Source organism: Armigeres subalbatus, chromosome 3, assembly GCF_024139115.2.
Source record: "Armigeres subalbatus isolate Guangzhou_Male chromosome 3, GZ_Asu_2, whole genome shotgun sequence".
NCBI lineage: Eukaryota > Metazoa > Arthropoda > Insecta > Diptera > Culicidae > Armigeres > Armigeres subalbatus.
The window spans coordinates 344,756,468-344,776,808 of record NC_085141.1 but is presented as its reverse complement, the minus strand read 5'-3'; the positions used below and the strand labels follow the sequence as shown (position 1 = coordinate 344,776,808).

The window sequence follows — 20,341 nt, the reverse complement described above, 5'->3', positions numbered from 1 at the left end:
TTCTGATAGAACAGAAAAAGCAGAAGCACAATTTCTTCTTAGGACTCAGGCTTAGATTTTCCTCTCAGTTCCTCAAGGCAGGATTAATCTCAAATAATCTTCTAAAAATAACTCTAGGATCCCTTGGAATGGCTTCAGAATTTTATTGATGATGTTCTTTAACCCTTCTAAGACCGAAATTTTTGTTTTCACTGCTCAAAAACACTTTCTTTGATCGATCTCACCTATAATGCGTTAAAATTTCAAATTTTTAGAATTTTGTTTTCAAGATTGTTTATTCATGCCGATTTTCCATCACATTTTAAGTTTGAAAATTTTCATCCAATATTGCAATACATATTTGAATTGTCAAAGTTATGGAGCTAATTCTTTATTTTCTATGTTAAAAATTAGATAAATGGATAAAACAAAATTCTCAAATATATTAAAATTACCAAGAAAATCTTCCAAAACTCCCATTTTTTTTTTGCTCAGAAATATTCAAAAATAGTTCGAAAGCTGTTCAAGTTCACCCACAGTCTTTTCATGAATCCTTCTTATTCTTCTTAGAAATAGGTTTTCATAAAAAAAAACATCTGAAATTATTTATCATAATTTGACACTTTTGAAGATATTTAGCATTAAGTTCCATTAGAAACTCTTGTGAATGCCTTGCTCTTCGAGTTGCTCGAGAAATTTTCTCAGGAAATTTCCTTTGCTGGTTGCCAGAATGAAGATCTTTCAATTTATGATGTGATTCACTTGTGGTATAAGTAGTGCATCGAGCGTTCAAAAGTTGACTACAAACATCTCAAAGAAAATAAATTAAATGTTAGAGCAATTTAATCCACCTAATCAAATCATAAAACATCGACATGATTTACAAATAATACTTAGCTTAGAAAGCGATCAAGACTTAAATTTCGGTTATTTTGCAAAAAAAAAGTTCTTGTTTTCAATGAATCCACAGACACAATAAGATGTCCGTCAAAAACGCAAGTGAAATTAGTTTTGGATTCCGGGAGGCTTGTCCTTATCCATTATTTGAAAGAACACCTGCCCTGCTCATCGTATCATAAGTCTGGAAGGATACGATGGCCAGGGTATATTTTAAGAGTGTCGGACAGCAACCCTGCGAAGATGGCGTTTGCTCCAGATCCTGATGCTAAAAGAGAGCCTCTCATATATGTACAAAACGGGTTGTTGAGTGTGGGCATAACCGTCGTTGGAGGCGTGTAGCGTGTAGTAACCGAATATTATAGCGCTAAATTGCTAATTCAGTGTTATTTGTTTAGATGTGAGATAATATAATAAATGAATGCAGCACCTTAAAACCAGTAAACCTTTCAATCTTTTAGGTAAGAATATCAATTATTCTCTAAATGGTTAATTTACACATTTTATTTTCCTTAATAAAGAAGGAGCGCTCGATAAAGGATTTGCCAAGGGCGCTGGGAGTAAATAGATGCAAAATAACCCATGGCATATGATTTGTTTTGGTTAATTATACATACTATAAATCTGTATATGAAAACTTTTACAAAACTTTGTACATTATTTGTTTACAGCAATTTATGAGCCCATTCTTTTTTCCCCAAAAAGTAGTACGAATTATTCACATAACATTGCATTGTATGCGAAAACACAAAGCACAGAAAAGGTCACTGAACCTCTCTCACTAACTGTCGGTCGAAGACCATTTCAACAAATTCGGAATCCGCCAGTGCACTTCTGTTATCTACATGTTTGCACTCATCACTCAATTCCGCACGCAGTGATGCGAACAAAAGCATAAAATAATGATAAACACATTCAAGATACCAAAATATTTCAACTGAAACTGGTCACCTACCTTGTAACGATGTGACGGTAACCTATTCGCTGCACTGAGTCGTCTTGACGGTGTTTGCTTTAGCTGTTACGGCGAACCTGTCGCGAACAGCCACCAGAACCGGATTTTCGGGACTTTATGCACCACTCACGGTTTGCATCCGGGTAAATTATTCAACCGAACGCGTATGTGTCGCTTCACTTCAATGTTCTCACTCGTAAACGTCCTTCGTCGCGCATGAAATTATTCTTTCACCTTTTCTGCCGAAAATATTTCGCATCCAACTAAATTATCGTCACAACACGTTTTCTTCGTCTTCCTTACGTCCAGGAGCAACTTCTTCCAGGTCCCAGCAGCTCACAGCAACATCACATCAAAATATAACGGAACGTGCTCACTTCCCCCTAGCCTTCCCAGAGTATGTCGTCTCCTTCGCGCAAACTTGATTTTCCAATTTCCAAAAACAGCGAAGGAATAAAAAAAAATTGCTCAAACCCGTCTCACCATCAGCGTAATCATCACCGTGTAGCTCGTTGGTCTCACTCGCACAGGCACTGTCAGTGTTCAAGCAACTTAAGTTCAACTTTGAAAACTACTTAACGATTAGTTAAGTACCTATTTCACCTGCTTAGCTTTTCCTCAATCGAATCGACTCACAGCTAAATCCATACGCACTTGGACCGCTTAGGCGCACTGGAATTTCACTAAATTCCCTAATCGGGGCACCTAATGGCATTCGTCGATTGTCTCCGTCCTACTCACTCTCTCGTAGGCTAACCGCGTTTCTCCTATACCTGCCTACTAAGGTGCGCAAGTCACTCTATCGGCTGCTGCTGGCTGGTTGGCACTTGCGTGGTGATGGCCCACTGCGATTGATTTTGATAGAAATTCACTTCAAAACGGCAATAGCAGCCTATTGAACACGCGCCGATACTCCTATTTACGCACAACCAAATAATGCAAATGCAACAGTCCGTGAAAAGTTTTGTAAACTCGCAAAGCGAATTCGCAAATGAAGAAACAACACACAAAACACCACCTCTCCTCCGGTCAAGTTTGAGTTTGGGCACTGATGATGGCGAAAGGCAGGACACAAAAGGAAGCGCATCAGAATCGCTACGAAACAGGCACAAGACTGACGACGTCGGCTAGCTGGTATCGACTCTATGTAGGTATATTTCGGTGGATTGGACAACCGCTCGCGGTGCTGTGTGCTGGTGCGGCGAGCGCTCATCAACATCAACAGGTAACCTGCACAGGTATTAGGGTGAGGCAGGAATCGAATGAACAACGCGCAGGAGTTTCATTTCGGCGCGGGTCCGAAATGTTCAATTTGCAATCAGAATTCTGCAATGGTTTTGTTGTGTGCATGTTCCGTAGAGTAAATTAGCGGAATTCTGGGCAGGGCAGAATCAGATTATGAGAAACAAATGTGGCCATTTCCTTAGATATCATTGGACCATTAGCGAAGCAGACTTCGTAGGACTGATTTACGACGACGCGAATCGAGGCTATTCGAATCATGTCAAGAGTAATGTACATTATCTACGCAATAATGATTGCCATACGTACACTGACTGGAGTCGCGATAAACCAGATATCTCAATTTTTGAAACACATTTCCGTTTATTTATAGGGAACAAAAATCGATTTTTGCTGACGTAGGTCTATTCACAAACACGTGGCGTGGAATTAATGTAAAATTCTCATCACAAACAACCCCCAACTCTCTATTTTGCATAATACACCGGGGGCGATTTTTACGCGATTAGTTTTTATGAATTTTTCTTTCTACCTCAATTCCTGCTACTTTTTAAATATACCTGATTTTTCTTCGATTTTCATGCGGATTTTTCGTGTGGTCAACTCAATGTTTTGATGGATCCAAAAACCTGAAATAACCAAAAACTTACCGCGTGAAAAATGACACCAGTCTCTTTGAAAGAACGATGGTCATACGCCAATCATCCCCGAATTGGGTGACCCGTAAACCACAAATATCTTATGGTTGTTTGGTGGTTTGATACTTCACTACATCTTCTTCTTCTTTTATGGCTCTACCCAAGCAACCAGAAGTTCAGAATTTACTTAAATTTACTCTTAACCGAACTAATTGGTTCACTATGGTTCACATCAAGTTCCAAGGATCCTTAACGGAACTTTAAAGTTCACTTTTACGTTCCCACCAATCAAAAAATTACTTAAAATGAGAGCTGATTAATCCAAAATAGCCCTTCTTATCCGAACTTCTGGTTGCTTGGGTACATTCTTGACCTGCTTTTCAACTTAGTGTTCTATTAGCATTTCCACAGTTATCAATTGAAAGCTTTCTATGCCCACCAATGTATGAATATGTATTTTGTGCGGCAAGTACAATGGATACACCATGCCCAGGGAGTCAAGGATGTTTTCCACCTGAAAACAGCCCGGACCGGACCGAAAATCGAACTCTCCGGATTGGCAATCCCACGCCTTTGCACGCAAGGCTAACTGGACCCCTGACCTCTTCAATACATCGTACTGTTAAATAAATGTTTAATGTATTTATATTTTTGTCTTTCTCTCACATCAAGGTGTAACGAAAAGCCCATACACCCAGTTTTTTTTTCAAACGTTTTGGTTTTGGGGCGATTAAGACCTTTAGCGTCAATGAAGCAATTACCCCATGAAAAGATTCACAAAAAAAAATTCTGGTGGTATTTAAGGTGGAACTGTTAAAAATCCAAATAAATTTTATCTCGCATTGTCAGAGGCACCAATCTCAACAAAGAAGAAACGAATAACTGTCATCTTTTTACTTTGGCTTTGATGTAAAATAAAAAGATTATAGCTGCTCGTAGTTTCAATATTGAAAGCGTTTCCCTTGAAATAGCGAGGTGGAACAACATTGGATTGCGGAAATTAGTTCGTCCTTAAAAAGCTGTAAATGTGACCCGAGAAATAAATGAATTAAAAATACATGAAAAAACCTGTTTGTATACTCACTCCAAAAATGATTTTTTGAAGGAGGTCCGAGCGGCCAACTTTTATATACCAATCAACTGTCTGTGTGTATGTATGTGCGCAAAAAATGACTCATTGTTAGGCGCTTATCATCAACTGAGTTGTTCGCAACAAGTTTTCATTCCTGGTCCATTGTTTCCTATTAAAAAATGGCCGGGTCGCATTATGGAACTTGGCATGCTTTCGAACTTAGTGTTCTATTAGCATTTTCTCAATTATTAATTAAAAGCTTTTCTATGCCCGCCATTGCATGAGTATGTATCTTGTGTGGTAAGTACAATGGATACACTATGCTCAGGAAGTCGAGAATGTTTCCCACCAGAGAAAACATCCTAAACTGGACCGAGAATCAAACTCGCCATTTCCGGCTTGGCAATCTTACGCCTTTGCTCACAAGGCTAACTGGAGACCCATATCCATACCCTATCTCGATGTGTTCAGGTCATATTTTGTTCAAGATTATCTTTCCCTACGTCGATATATTCAAATTTCTAGACTACGAGACCAGCCTTGGACAGTAACAAACAAATCAAAAACAAGAGATGATATCTGTCTGTTTGTCGTTGTCGTTTTTCATACCAACGAGCTTTTTTCGATCTAGTACCCTTTCGTTTCAATTTTCCTTCCATTCATCGATCTCTCTTTATCTCGATGGTTCCTTGACCTTCAATATCTAGATGTGGAGAGGCGACTGTATTTTTTAATAATGGACAAAAAAGTCATCAACATTTCAAGGTGAATTATTCAAGATATTATTATGGAAGAGTTGAAGAAAAACGTGGGTACCACGTGATATCTTATAAAATTATAAAAGATCTCAAAGTATAAATTATAATCATTCCAGTTTAAAGGACAAGGTCTTTGACTCATATGTGATAGATAGACATATTATGATTGATTTTAATACTTGAGAAATCTTGAAAAAGTTACTATGAACCCAAGCCAGCGTTAATACGCACCCTAGAGTGTATCCGCCACACAAACATGCCAGAAGTAATGTTGTTGAGGTCGAACGAACAAAAACCACCTTATGGCAATTTGTGCTTGCGTCAATTCCACTTCGAATACACTTCTCACCTGAACGGAGCTGTTGGTATACGGTACAGACGACGATGACACGGCGGAACCGATTCAATAAAAACATGGGCACCACCACATGGGCAGCGTTCAATTGTATACACATGCCAGTCGACGGAAAAGGTGCGATTATAAACAACACGCAAGCGAGTCAAGCTCACCTGGATTCTTACCAACACTACTAACCCGGTATCGGCTGGAAAGAGATGGTTTTTGATCAAAGGTTAATAAAGTGCTGCTATCTCTTGTCTGCAGAAAACTCGTTTGTCACTTTTGGTACCAGGTAAAATTTCCCTCGGTGCGTGTGGTTTGAGTCTTAGGAAAAGACGATGCTGTACACAGGTGAAAATGATACGGAAGGTGCACCTGTTTTACTTATGGGTTATGAAGTGTTAAGTATTTTTGTCATGTGGTAAAGCTCATAGTATGGATAGCCTATAAGGGTTTTAGGGTTGAAGCTGAGGCTATAATTAAAACATTGAAGATTTTTGTGCAAAAGAACTAGGGGAAAATACCTATTCTTGGCAGTCTAAGACATTCGCCAAATTGAATGATAAAAATAATGAATAATTACACTAAAACACAGGTATAGTTCTACTGGTATACATTCGTATGCTCTTCCTTTGATGATTGGTGTTCACTTAATATAATATCTTTTACTACAAACTTAGTAAATTTAATATAAAGTAACAGGTCAACGTTTCTTCTATTGGCATAGCAATTTCTATTATTAGCAATGATTTTGCTCCCTTCAGCAACTAGACATGGAAGTAGAAAACTAGTAATGTATTGATGCCAGATGCTGGTTGTTTATATCCTCTAGTAGTAAAATTCATTCATAATAATCGGCCGCACGCTCATCTCGCTTCACTCAATTTTGGAAGAAATTTTATTAATTATCAAAACTGGCTTAAAACAAAACATGAATTTTAGCCTTGGCATCAATTTTATGTCACGTGGAAGATAGGCAAAAACATTTAAACACATTGTAAAATAAATTTTACCCCTTATGCGGCCAACAAAAAACAGACGTGAATGGCAGATAGTGTACCCAGATATTGACAATTTCAAAACTTTTACCATTTTTAACCTATTTGAATAATGTTGGCCATTTTGGAGAAGGGAACTTACATACTTTTCGTCCGCTGCCAAGATTTACATCTTTTGTCTTTTGTAATGCCTTAGAGTCTTCACGCTTAAGCAAAAGTCTATCAACCAGTTTCAAATATACAACTTGCTCTTTACGGTCCTTAGATTTGAAGGTCCTTACATGTTACATGCCGATATGTTTGTTTCATCAAAATAATCATGGGGGTTGTGTACAACGACGTAAACTATGTAAAACCAAATCTATACACATAAGATTGAGCTGGAGCCACCTCATTCGTACACTACGTTTCACAGTTGAATAATTGATAATACCCTAAAAGTAGGCAATTATTTATGGTTGAAATGCGCTATGTAGGAACGGGAATGGTTATGATTTTTTTGATGAGCTTGGAAAGTATTAAAGTTGCAAAAGGAAAACGGTTCTGTCAGCCACATATAGTTTAAAATACTACGGTGTGGCTATCACTTTTGATATAATTCATGGTCTGAGTAAAAATCTGAATAGAAGCATTTGTATTCTAACACTTTTTTAAAATAAATGCCAACGCCGGATATTTTGTTCGTAGTTTTGCTAAAATCAAATCACATGGAATTGTGCGTGGTATTTTTTTTAGCGTGTGTTTGATATGCTCACAAACACATTCTCTCGCTCTATTCCGAAGTGCGCTGCTGCCAAAGAAAACGAACAGTCCCAGTTTTATTTAGTGAAACAAAGAGCAAATATTGGATAAATTTGCTATTTATGGTGATAATCAAGTGGTAATAAAGTGTAAAAAGTAGTTTACGTACCTAATTTGTCGTGTCATACACGATAAAAAGAAGAAACAGGCGATCCAAAAAAGTAAGTAACAGTTTGCTTTTCGTCTGCTGCTTTCTTGGGCGATGTAATAATGGCAAGGATTTCGTAGGTGCAAATTTGTTTCGTTGATTAATTCGTCAAATCTTGCTACTTTTACACAAACAACTTATTCAAATGAAAGCCTAGACTTGAAATTGTGTGATTGAATCAAATTTATGTTCATAAATAGTGTATGTTTGCTGGAAAACGCAAATATTGTTGAGGGTGCCAACAAATGTCGCACCCTGCCAAAGCCGTATTCTACCCTACATATAACCCAACAAGCGGATGACACAATTAAATACAGTTCTACAAAGAAGCCTTGCAAAATCTGTATACATTTTGAGCATATATAAATTTAGGAGATTTTATTACAATTATTATCATATTTAAATCTTAAAAATCAGTATTGGTTTTATACAGAATCTTTAGCTTACATTTTTCGCATTAGAGCCATTAGAATCTGCGTGGAGAAAAGGTGGTCCAGTTTTAAAGTTCAAAAATTTTGAATGATATCAATCCGGGTAGTTTAAATCTAGTTAACAACTGAGTCAGTTTGTCGGGTAATGGAACTCCAAATTTTAATTTTAAATCGAGTCTAGATGCCGGTAACCGGCACAGTAACCCCACATAAATGTTTATTTTAACAATAAGTTGTAAATCGTCATTCCATACACATGATAACGAACCATATGTTCGTCTCAACATTTCATTGAAATCACTCACAAGCTCATGTTGCTGACCATTCAAAACAACGAATCAGAATGCAACACTTCTGCGTGGAATCTCGCTAGAATCGAAGAAAGTGCTAAAACAGCGCCTGCGCATATTTCCGTCAGCCATAACGACAATAGCCCAGCCAATATGGTGCACGGAGGGTGTCGAATTGCAGCATACCAAAAGGCAACAAGAAAGGCTATGGACGATTCTAATATGTTATTCAACGTCTCCGCCCACCGATTAGAACCGCGTGAATGAGAGCAGGAGCAATGTTAGTTGCTCTCATTTACGCTTGTGCGCGATTATTTTTTTCTTTGTTGCTTTTGCCTTTCTCTCAGGGAGAAGGACCATTTGGACAGTACCCCTTTTCGTAACAAATTCTTTGTTTTTTGCCTTTCTCTTACAACATAGTTGTACCGAAAGGCTATCATTTCATTCCAAAATGGAACTTTTTATAGAAGGCTCGGAGACCCATGATGTTATATACCAATCGACCCAGCTCGTCGAGCTGAACAAATAATGTCATTCTGTCCGTTTCACTTATGGGGATTTAACTTTCACCAATCATTTTTTTACTATTTTCCATCGAAAGTAGATGCATAAGATAAAATAACCTCAAAATTTCGTGTTCCTACGACCCAAGCAACCAAAAGTACGGATAAGATGGGATGTTTTGGCTTAATCAGCTCGCATTTTAAGTAACCTTTTGTATGGTGGGAGCGCAGAAGTGAACTTTGAAATTCCGTTAACCCTTTATAAGGCAGTGGCAACTATATTGCCACCAACGAATTATATGTTTTTCTATTTATTAACAAGAGCTCTACTTATTATTTCACATGTAGTGCTTTATTTGCTTCCTAGTAACACCCCAGATGAATTTGAGCCATAGAAAAATTGAAATGTCAATTTGAAAACAGTTTTTTTTACGAACAGATCGTAAGTTTCGAGTTGAAGAAGGATTTTCAGTTATAATTCGTTAAAAAAACAACAATATATTATATATTTTTATTATATATATTTTTTTTCCCGTTGGTATCAATTATTTTGAATCTCCTGTGTTAGATTATTACGTGATTAGCGTGAAAAAAGCTTTGCCTTTCTGTATATTTCGTTTTTGGATTTTTGATGAAATTGTGTTTTTTTCCCAAGGGTCCCCTTGGGAGAAAAAAAGCAAATTTTTTTTTCACTTATAATGCGTTTTCTGACTAGGACTCTTCACCAAAAAATGTAACGTACCTTGATTTGACTGGTTCTACGTAAAACCAAATTTTTAAAAATCTTTTTATATTTTTGTTGTTTTCCCGCTTGCAACTATATTGCCACCAATGTTGTCCCGCTTCCCGGGCAGTGGCAACTATATTGCCACCATATTTTTTATGTTTCTGAACTGTTTAATGTATAACAAACATACATTTGAGTTTAATACCATGTCAACATTGTGTCCTATTGTTGTTTTTGTTAATTTATTGTTTAGATTCGTCTGCCTTATAAAGGGTTAAGGAGCTTGGAACTCAATGTGAACCAATTGGTTCGGTTAGGAACAAATTTAAGTAAAATCTGAACTTTTGGTTGCTTGGGGAGTTTTAGTTTCGAGATATTAGCTATTAAAGTAGAAAATGGAGAAAACGCTCTTTTTTCGTCAAAAACTTGCTTTACTTCAAGTCTGTTCTAGACAAGATTTTTCTGAGAACATATCTAGGTTTAAATATAGTGTTGTGGCACATCAAATGCTGGGCAAAGCGTACCATCCCAACACACATTCACTAGTTTAACTAGCATCAGTGTGATGATTCAGTTCAGCACTGTGTTGAATTATGTCTGTACCATTTCTTATCGCAACTTCTGTTCAGACATTGTTCACACAATTTTGGAGAAGTTATACAGCTACAACATCTCATTTTGAAAAACAACTTTATTACCTAATTCGTTAAACCTTTAATAAGCATTTTACTTAGCCTTAATTCAGCTACATGTAAATTCTTCGAAAATAATAACGTAATAATAATTGAGAGTAACATCATCAAGATCTCCATCGAGCGTATTGCAATGGCTATTTTCATATAATCATTTTAAAATTTTCCTAAATCGGGTCTCGAACTGCTGACATTTGATCATTCGCCGGTAACGTTGCCATCCGTGCCATCCGTGCCATCCTTGATTTGTAATTTATGGCTTACTCAATGCAAAACATAAATAATCGTATGGCTGAAAACGAATCATAATTGGACTCTTAAACAACAAGTCAATCTGTCAAACTACAGTTTGTTTCTAACTGTACAAGATTTTTATTTCAACCATTGTTCAGCCTGTAATAATCATTCAACACTGGGAAAAAATATAAAAAATAATGTCAAAACGATAAAATAAAATTCGTTTCCAATGATTGGGTTTATGAAAAATTAATGAATTTATGTTCGACCTTACTTTGAATCTCTGAATAACCGGTTGCGATATGATTGTGCCATCAATACCACACATGCAGCGAGAAAATAACTACACATATCGACATTTATTTACATATAGAAAAACAACTAGTACATAGGAAATCTGTAACAGACATGCAATATGGTCGATGTTTTATGCATTTGTTTGTGTTCATTTCCGCACAACTTTACAACAACTGCATGAATTTTCTTCATTGCTCCAGCAATTTTGTTCGTTATAATCGCCAACAGCTTTATACCTGGATCAGAAATTAATTATGTATCACGAAAGAATTATGTATTGCCCTATGAATATAAAAAGCCTGAGTGTTTTTGACAATGAATCCAACAATGTCTTGAAAATGAATTATTATTTTCCTATCCAAATATCATCAATTCAAGCCATGGCGATTTTCTTTCAAACGGAAAAAGCTTAAAATATTATGATGTTTTCTTCCACTGTGCGATAGATCCGGCAAAGGTGAAATCCAATGGTTAAGAAGGACAACGGTTAATTAGGATGTCTAATGCTTGCTTATTAATCTACTATTCAAACTCAAGGGTGGTCTTTTAGAGCATTACATCATAGTCGAACAGAGAATTTTGAAAATCATTAGTTCAGAACGTTGATAAACTTCCCCAATGTGCTGAAATGTGATAAATCTAAAACGTTAGTTCGACCTCAAATAAAGGTGGTAAACAAATAAATAGGCCAAGTCGAATATTAGTTGGATCAAATGCTGAGATGAAATCTGTCTAGCGAATTATCCAGCATCCATTTTACTCAGCTATGAAGATTACAAATAAACAATAATTCAACTTAGATGCTTATTTGTAGCTTGTCGTTGTTTGTTGGGATTGATACCTCGCGTATCTGAAAGAATAAAATAGACCCCATCTAGCGATCTTTATAGCCTATTCAGATTACGCCATTAATGACATAATAATTGGCGTTTCAGGGTAAATACGCTTTATGATGTCATTATTTACGTAATATTCCATTCATTTTGCGCTGTCAAAAAATACCCGCTAAAAAGAGTCATGAAGAATTTATTACGAACAATTATTACGAGAGAGCTTTCGTTCTAACTGGGATGCAGGGAGAAATTCAACAAAACAAAACTGACAAGCGTCACGCTCTCTTTGCCAGAGAGAAAATTCTCTCTGTTTTCATTTCGTTTCGTAGTTGACAGTCATGCTCTTTCTGTCGCAGCAGGGTCGAATGCATGTTAGATGGAAATCTTCTGAGCGCTGAAGAATAACTCGGATTGTGATGGTTTTGTGGAAAGCATTTTATATGATGAAAAATAATGATGATAATTATTTATTCTCCACTTATTAAACATGAATTGTTTAAAAAACAGATGCTCTCTAGAATTAACATGAAGTATTTAACTTAAACCTAGATTTTATAGAACAAATCGAATAAATTTTCAAAGTTCAAGGGCGTAGGAATGGTTGTAAAACGAATATATTTGATAAATAAACATGATTTCATAAATTGTTTCAATTCTGCTCCTTGAATGGCTTAATATACTTTGGATTTCAACATTTTTCACGTGGGACAACTGTACGATTTGAATGGGATGTATATATAAAGTAGAATAACCTTAAATAAAACATGGATTGGTAATGCATTAATTCATCCAAAATCCAGTTTAAATTATATCACATTCACACGATTCGATTTTGTTAGAAGCTGTATCATTGATTGTCGAGTAGAACGCAATGGTTCAGTTTCCATTTTTTTTTTTAAATAAATTGCTGAGTTGCCCTTCATATATGGAGATACTGGTGGAAATACATTTTAGTTCGATAATATTTCTTGAAAATTGGTCCAATCGTCCTTTTTTTATTTATTTGTGAGAATTCCCAAAAGTATCTAAATTTTTCTATCAAATCTCCGTTCGATCATAGTACAGAATCAAAATACTTTTTAAACTTAAAAATAAATTGAGGAATAGTCTGATTCCCCGAAGAACGGCGCACCCAACTAATGAATGTAGCATCGCTCATTATCCTTAATGAGAGCTTCAAATATTCTTCGAAAATCCCTTTTCATATTTTTTTATATTTTTTTTCGTAGAAACTTTGTTCAGAAAAAAATGTTCGATTGTCGCCACACAAATGCTTGATTTCGCAAATTAAATTTTAAAACTCTCCTTGAATTCAACCCTGTATTAGCGTGCAAATGAGGAAACATGGAAACGTCAAAATATATTATCTTGCTGCAGTCTGAACACCTCGTAATAATTGGATACCCTCTCACTTAACAAAGTCATAAATAGCCCAATCTGAATAGGCTATTATAAACTCTTAAAGCTCGATCCACTTAGTATTTGGCCGTTTCTTTCCAATTACTGCGGCGACTCTGGTAGCCGTACCGAGAACTAAAATACATCACATCGTTGCGGAAGGTTTGTTTAATTTATTGTGAAAGTTTCATCAGTATTGATGCTCACGTTCAAAAGTTATCGAAAATGGAACGCGAGAGATGGGAACAAATTTTGCACACTCACGTTGGAAATCCAACATGGTCAGGAGGAATGATTTCAAAGTATCTAAAATTAGCGAAATTGACTGTAAAAACTGTCAAACGTTATTGGGAAACACTATTGCTGGATCGCATAGCACAAAACAATCGTAGAAGTGGAACATACGACCAGAAACAACAAGTGAAAGTCTACAGAGCAGTTTGGAACCATTTTGGGATTTCCTTGCATGATTTAGGGAAAAAGTTCACTGCGCCGTACAGCACAGCTCAAATAATCTGTCGGCGTGAAGGTTTCAAGTCGTATGATGTCAGTAAGCGTCTCAACAGGACCCTGAAACAGAACCTGGTTGCCAAACATCGCGCAAGAATGCTGGTCAAGCAAGTTCTGACGAAATACAATTGATGTATTTTGATGAGCAATGAAATTAATATTAAAATTGACTTTCAATTCTCGGGACACAAGTTTTACCTTGCCAAACGGAAGGGTAATGCCCCAGGAAAATTCAAATATGTATATGCAGGCAAGATTGCCCACAAATTGATAGTATGTTAAAGCATCTGCAGTTGTGGAAAGAAAACTAAAGTTTTCATCACTGGAGCGACCATAAATGGGCAAATATACAAGGAGGAGTGTCTTCAGAAGCGATTTTTGCCATCAATTCAATCACACGACTGTCCGGTGTTGCTTTGGCCTGACTTAACAAGCCGTCATTACAGACGGGATGTGATGGAATGGTATGAACCGAATGATAATGATGTTATTGAAAAAACTATCAACCCACTAAAATGCCCAAATTTTCGTCCCAACGAAAAATGTTAGGCAATTATTATAGGGAAACTTGAGAAATGGTGCAAAACAATCAGAAAACTATCTTATATGGAAAAGTGGTGTGAAAAAGTGACAGATTAAGTTGACCGTTCTACTGTGCAAAAAATAACGAGTGGTATTGAGAGAAAAGGCCGAGATTTCATCCGAAATGCCAATGAATCATTTTTTGATATTTTTTCCTACAAAGTTTATTAAATTCTCTGTATAATAAAACTTGACCCACCTTTTTATGATTTTTTTCGGCAAAGAAATGTCTAATTTCGTGCGGCCAAATTCTAAGTGGATCAAGCTTTATCCAGCAACTATCGTTTTCTCCTCGTGGAGCCGGCCGAGATACAAGCAACCTTATAGGGAAGATCGGGTAACCAATCCCGGTGGGACTATGATGGCCGTATGCTGACAGAGAAAGGCGAGGTTTGCTACTTTCCAGGGATGCAAATTGAGCTTCTGTTCTCCTGGCCAGGAGCGGCTCATAACAGAGTCTGACTCATGTTAAGTGCGGCTGATCGTCCTCTGGAAATTTAGGGGCTTGGTTGCAGACGGGATATAGCCTAAATGTATACAATATTTGACGTGAATCGTCTATATTGCATGTAAGTTGTAAGCAATCTTGTTAGGAAGAGGACCATTTCAGCGAATAATAGCGTAAAATTCCACATATCAAGTTTTAGGTACTGTTTAATTTTCAATAATAAAAATAATCATACCATCTACCAGAGCTGCGGCAAAACACACGAGCTGAGAACAGCTTCCATAGTGATGGATGATGAGCAAAGGCACGTGATCGGATAGTGGCCCACAGTCTTCACGAGAACATGTGCAGTTTTTGCCAGTGCGTGTTCATCCCGAGCGTTTTGTTAAACCGAAACATGCATGTTCAGCTTTTCGTAGAAGTTGAAATCAATTACAAATATTAACAATTAATGTCCCTCTACTCTGACATTGAGGAAGCGAAGCCTAGGGGAAAGTTCATTCGAGTGCGGCAGCACGGATAAACATCTGCGCGGGGCTGCACCTTGAAGATCGTGGTGGCCGATCAATGAGAGAATGTGCAGGTTAAGGATCAAAAGTTCAACTGCGCGGCGTTTGTAATATTCCCAAATGGGTACTTGCACAAAACTTCACGCGGCGAATGACTGTCGAAAGGTACGGCCGCGCCAAACGATACACCGCAATGATATTCACCCATAAGAATCAAGTAAACGGGTTGAAGAAAGCGCGGCGGTACCTTTCAGGAAGGGTTCACCGCGTGCAATTTTCAGAAAATCAGACAATAATGACGCATTCTAGGCAAAGCTGGAACGTGAGTACGACAGCTGCCCGAGCCACGACGCTCAGGTTGGTCAAGAGGGGAAGTTTAGACTGACTATTGGAAAGTTCAGCGCCCACCGGCTGACGAACGAAAACGATTAATTGATTTTCTCGGCTCCAAAAATCTTACACTGTTAGTTTCGATTACCGGAGTGGGTAAAATGTTACTGGGTTTTTGAACAGCTGTCTTAATGGAGAGTGCTGGTTTCAAATAAGTTTCTGTTATAATGGCAATATGCACATTATGAACTGTTAGGAAGTTGAATAATTCATCTTCCTTACCCTTTAGAGAGCGGGCATTCCAATTTAGAACTTTCACACAATTATTTGGATTCATTGAAACGGAGTCCGATAACAAATTTTTGTGTGTACTTTATACCAACCTGAACAGCTTCAGGAATGGTATTTGCTTTGAACATTGCATCAATCATGTGATGCAATTGTTCAGTTAAAAAATCAAAATCGGAAGCAGTCATGCTACCTGAATCGGCAACATGACCATTATTTTCCGTTGGGACATGGGTATAAACCTCATTTTGAGAAGAGAAATTTTGTCTACCAGCAGCGATATTTGCATACGTAGGTACATTGGAAAAATTGGAATTTACTGAAGTGCTTGCTACACGTTGACGAGCGGCAAAATTTGTTTGTGAATTGTGGTGGGTATGAATTGCTCGACCGGTAACTGGTTTCGAAATTTGAGCGTTTGAAAAATTTCTACCCGTCGAATCTGGGATCCGATTGGAATTTCCCGTCATCAATTTTGCACGGGAATTCAAAACTTTTTTGCGTGAATGGCATTCCCAGAAATTGGATTTATGATTGCCCCCACAATTTGCACATTTAAATTTATTGGAATCTTCTCTCACAGGACATGCGTCCTTGGCGTGAGAGGTTCCACCACAAATCATGCATTTAGCATCCATGTGACAATGTTTGGTTCCATGACCCCACTTTTGGCACTTACGGCACTGGGTGGGGTTTTAAAAATTCCCCCAGGCCTGCGGAAATGTTCCCATGTAACACGGACATGAGACATAATACAGGCCTTTTCCAAACTTTTCATATTATTTAGTTCACTTTTGTTAAAATGAACTAAATAAAATTCTTGAGAAATGCCCCTCTGGAAAGTACCAGAGTGGGATTTCATTTTCATCTTAATTACTTGGACTGGTAAAAATCCAAGTAATTCAGAAATTCCAATTTTAATCTCATCCAGTGATTTGTCGTCACTAGGGAGACCTTTCAAAACGACTTTGAACAATCGCTCAGTTTTGTCGTCTTATATGAAGAATTTATGGCGCTTCTCAGTTAAATACTGAAGAAGACGTTTGCGATCGTCGAAGGATCCCGGCAAAACGCGGCAGTCACCCTTCCTAGTAATCTGAAATAAAACCTTGATCCCCTGAAGGTTACTCAATATTTCATTCCGAAAGCCAGAAAACTCGGCAACAGATACCACATTTGGCGGAATCCGTTGTTTGAATCGAATCACCTGGGCTAGAGGTAGATTCGATTTTCTCGAATTCGTCATTAATCAAATCGAACTGATTGCTCAGTTCGATAGGAGAAGAAATAATGTCAACGTTAGAGTTAGAAGATTGAAGTCTCCAGCTTCCTTCTATTTTTCCGCGCTTGGGCCGGACGGTCTTGAAACCTTGTTTCTTTGAAGAAAGTGGAGAATTCAGAGACTCCCCCTTCCTCTTGTTTTTATTAATGCTCATTGCTAAGCGTGGAGACGTGACCTTCTAAGAGGTTTTTTTCCCAGAACGGTGTCCCTGCAGGATTACCACCGCTTGTCGGAATTTTACTTCCGCAAACGGGTCCAACGTAAAACGAAGGCACGGGTCCTTGCAAAGATCGTAACGGGATCAGTGGGTACAAGTAGCGCAGAGAAGCACTGTTGAAATTAAAATAGCTTCGGGTAGTATTAAAAACTTCCTTCCGCAAAGAGAGAAAAGAACCCTACACCACGAAAGCTTCTGCTGATATCCTTGAGTCAGTCCACCATTTGTAGCCGCTCAATTTTCGGTTTCATAACTCAATCCGCCATAGATTATCTACACCCGTTAGGACTGTGTGTTGAGATTTTATGGCAAGTGTGCAAGAACATGAAGTTTCGGAACATTGAACAGTACTGCCTGGTTTGGAATGTATAATTAATTGAATAATTTATATAACTGGATGACATCAACATAAAATACGTTTGAGATTGACACAATAGAGCAAAATACTTTTCACATTCGTATCTGGAACTTACGCCTTCGTTACATACTTTACCCTTTGAAAGGTTTATACTTTTCGCCTACATATCTAATCGATTGACTTTCATCCGGAAACAAAGCTGCGATATGGTGAATTGACTCTACGATATCAAAAAACGATAATTGAACATACATTATTTCCATTTTGATAGATTACCTATCAATACTCGTTTCCAACGAATCAACCCGACACCAAAACCGTTCCCCTAATGTTCGGCAATTTGGTAACGTCAATCCTTCCCACATCCCAGTGCAAGGTTTTCGTCACCGGATCGAACGTATACGCCGCTGGCGAGCAGCGCACGGGTCAGACCGCCGGCATCCGAATCTCAGCTTACACCCTCTACCAGCGGCCCAGTGTCGTCTTGGGACCCCGTAATGTCCATCGCCCTGCTCGCCGGTTAAGACTAGTGTCCGCACTAGATTGGAATTCTACGACACTCTGCGACCCCACGTGGTAGGACATTAGCCGAAGTTTCCGTCCGGTGGATGAACGAAGAATTCGTTCCGATTCCCAGCGTTTGAAGCGAACACACGGATGGAAGGACGTCATCGAAGAGCGCGGGTTCATGAAGGAAACTTAGTCGGGCATTCCGCTCAGTTTAATGCAGCTCAATCTGTAATGAGGAAAAATAATTATTAGAGACATCGATAATCCAATGTTGTTTATTTTCTAAATAGGCGGAATAAAATACCATGTTTAAGTTTCATAAATTGTTAACAGTGTGAACTTACATATCCTTGAATTTCAGCGAAGATGTCTGTCCATTTTTGTCGATGATGCGTCACTTCTTCTACCACGTCGAAGTATGCCTCATTGTTGGTATACTTCACCAGTTCTTCTCCATGGAATAGCGGACAGTTGACCGGTTGGAAGTGTCCCTGACACTGAAATTATAACCCAATAAAAACTGATTCAATTTAAAATACCATCATCCATACTTTGATTTTCCCGTCACGGAGTTGGCAATCGTTCGTAGAATATTCGGCGGCAGTCACTCCTTCAAGATGTTCTCTCCTCGCCAGCGGAATCCATTGTCCAACATCTCTCTAGGTTCATACACTACCACATGTTCTCCTTTGTACTTTCCGTACATCGGAAAATAATCTCGAACTATCCACCACCCGGTAGGAACTCAATGACGAACAAGGAGACATTCCTGTTTGCATGCTGCGACCACGAGACACCCCCGCGCTGGATCGAAACGAATAGTGATGTGGTGTCGAAATCGAGTGGAACTACCTAAATATTAAGAATTATTTTTGAATTATTTTTTTTTCAAATTAGTTATACTAACATTGAGTTCTCCGAACATCAAAAAGTAGGACACCACGTCCGGACACTGCGCCAATGTTTCTCCAAGAATCATCGCTGTAAAGAAGGTAAATTACTGGCACACTGGATCCAATTCGCAATCAAAACAGATCGATGCACTTTCTAGTGATACGTATTACCATTTCACGTACAAATCTCATTGGAAAACACTAAACTTTACTCACCCGCTGGAATTGACAATGAATAAACTGTGAATCATGTCGATTCACCACGAAATTACCACTTATTTCACGAAATTCTACAACTTTTTCAACTGCGTTCAGTTCGTCCATCGACCGCAGCTCCGCAGATGGTATGATGATGTGTTGTTTTTGTTGTGCGATAGTGTGAGTGAGCTTGATATTTGACAGCTGATATCAAGGAACACAAGGAAATGAAATAAAAAATGCGATTTACAGGTGGTCGTTCAAAAATTACGTGCCAGGCTTGAGCGGTAAGGACAGGGCAGTATTAAGGAATGAATCGCCCTAAAGGAATCGCTTCCCGAATAAAAAATACAGCAGAATAACAATACAATTTATTGTAACACTACTATTAATAACATTAAATTGGCAATAGATTATATTGTAAATGAAATCATAGAAATACATTAGAATGCATTGTTATGAACCATTTATTCAAATGTAAATGAAGTTTTCGCAATATAAGGTACGGGTTGTTAAGCATCGTAACTATACAAAATCTGAGATTTTTCCATACATTTTTTTTCGTCACACAATAGAGTGTATGGTTAATATATTGTTGAAATATCCGAACAAAACTGTTCAAAATACAATGGATTGTATTGTATTTGTATAGTAAGACAATACGATTTTTAATTTCTCAGTTGTGACAACTTTACTGTTTAACAATGCAATTCAAAGGGAAAAAATGCATATTTGGCGCTATGAGGCACATATTGTTATATCTAGATTGCTTTGAGAATAGGTCGTATGTGCAAAAGAGAGGCTCTCTTTGTTCACGCTCTCTTTCGCTTGTACATAAGCTAGTTTTGCATATTTTGCCACATTTTCACTTCAGAACGCTAGACAAAGCTATAATCTTTAGATATCTGCCAAGAAATCTGAAGTAAACTTTATTATAGATCTGTAATAATCGAAAGAGAATGGAGGCAAAGAGAGACTCT

At 37.8% G+C, this 20,341-nt stretch overlaps 1 protein-coding gene and 1 pseudogene across 2 annotated transcripts in view; both read right to left on the bottom strand.

The window, feature by feature from the left end:
* Positions 1-2,959, bottom strand: part of LOC134225937 (RNA-binding protein fusilli-like) — a 333,936-nt gene extending 330,977 nt beyond the window's left edge. For both annotated transcript variants that reach the window (XM_062706383.1, XM_062706384.1), the window contains exon 1: positions 1,832-2,959. The gene's annotated coding sequence lies outside the window, so the exon portion shown is untranslated. The remainder of the gene's footprint in view (positions 1-1,831) is intronic.
* Positions 2,960-18,060: 15,101 nt separating this feature from the next.
* Positions 18,061-19,249, bottom strand: LOC134222789 (AP-3 complex subunit mu-1-like; annotated as a pseudogene).
* Between the last annotated feature and the right edge of the window lie 1,092 nt (positions 19,250-20,341).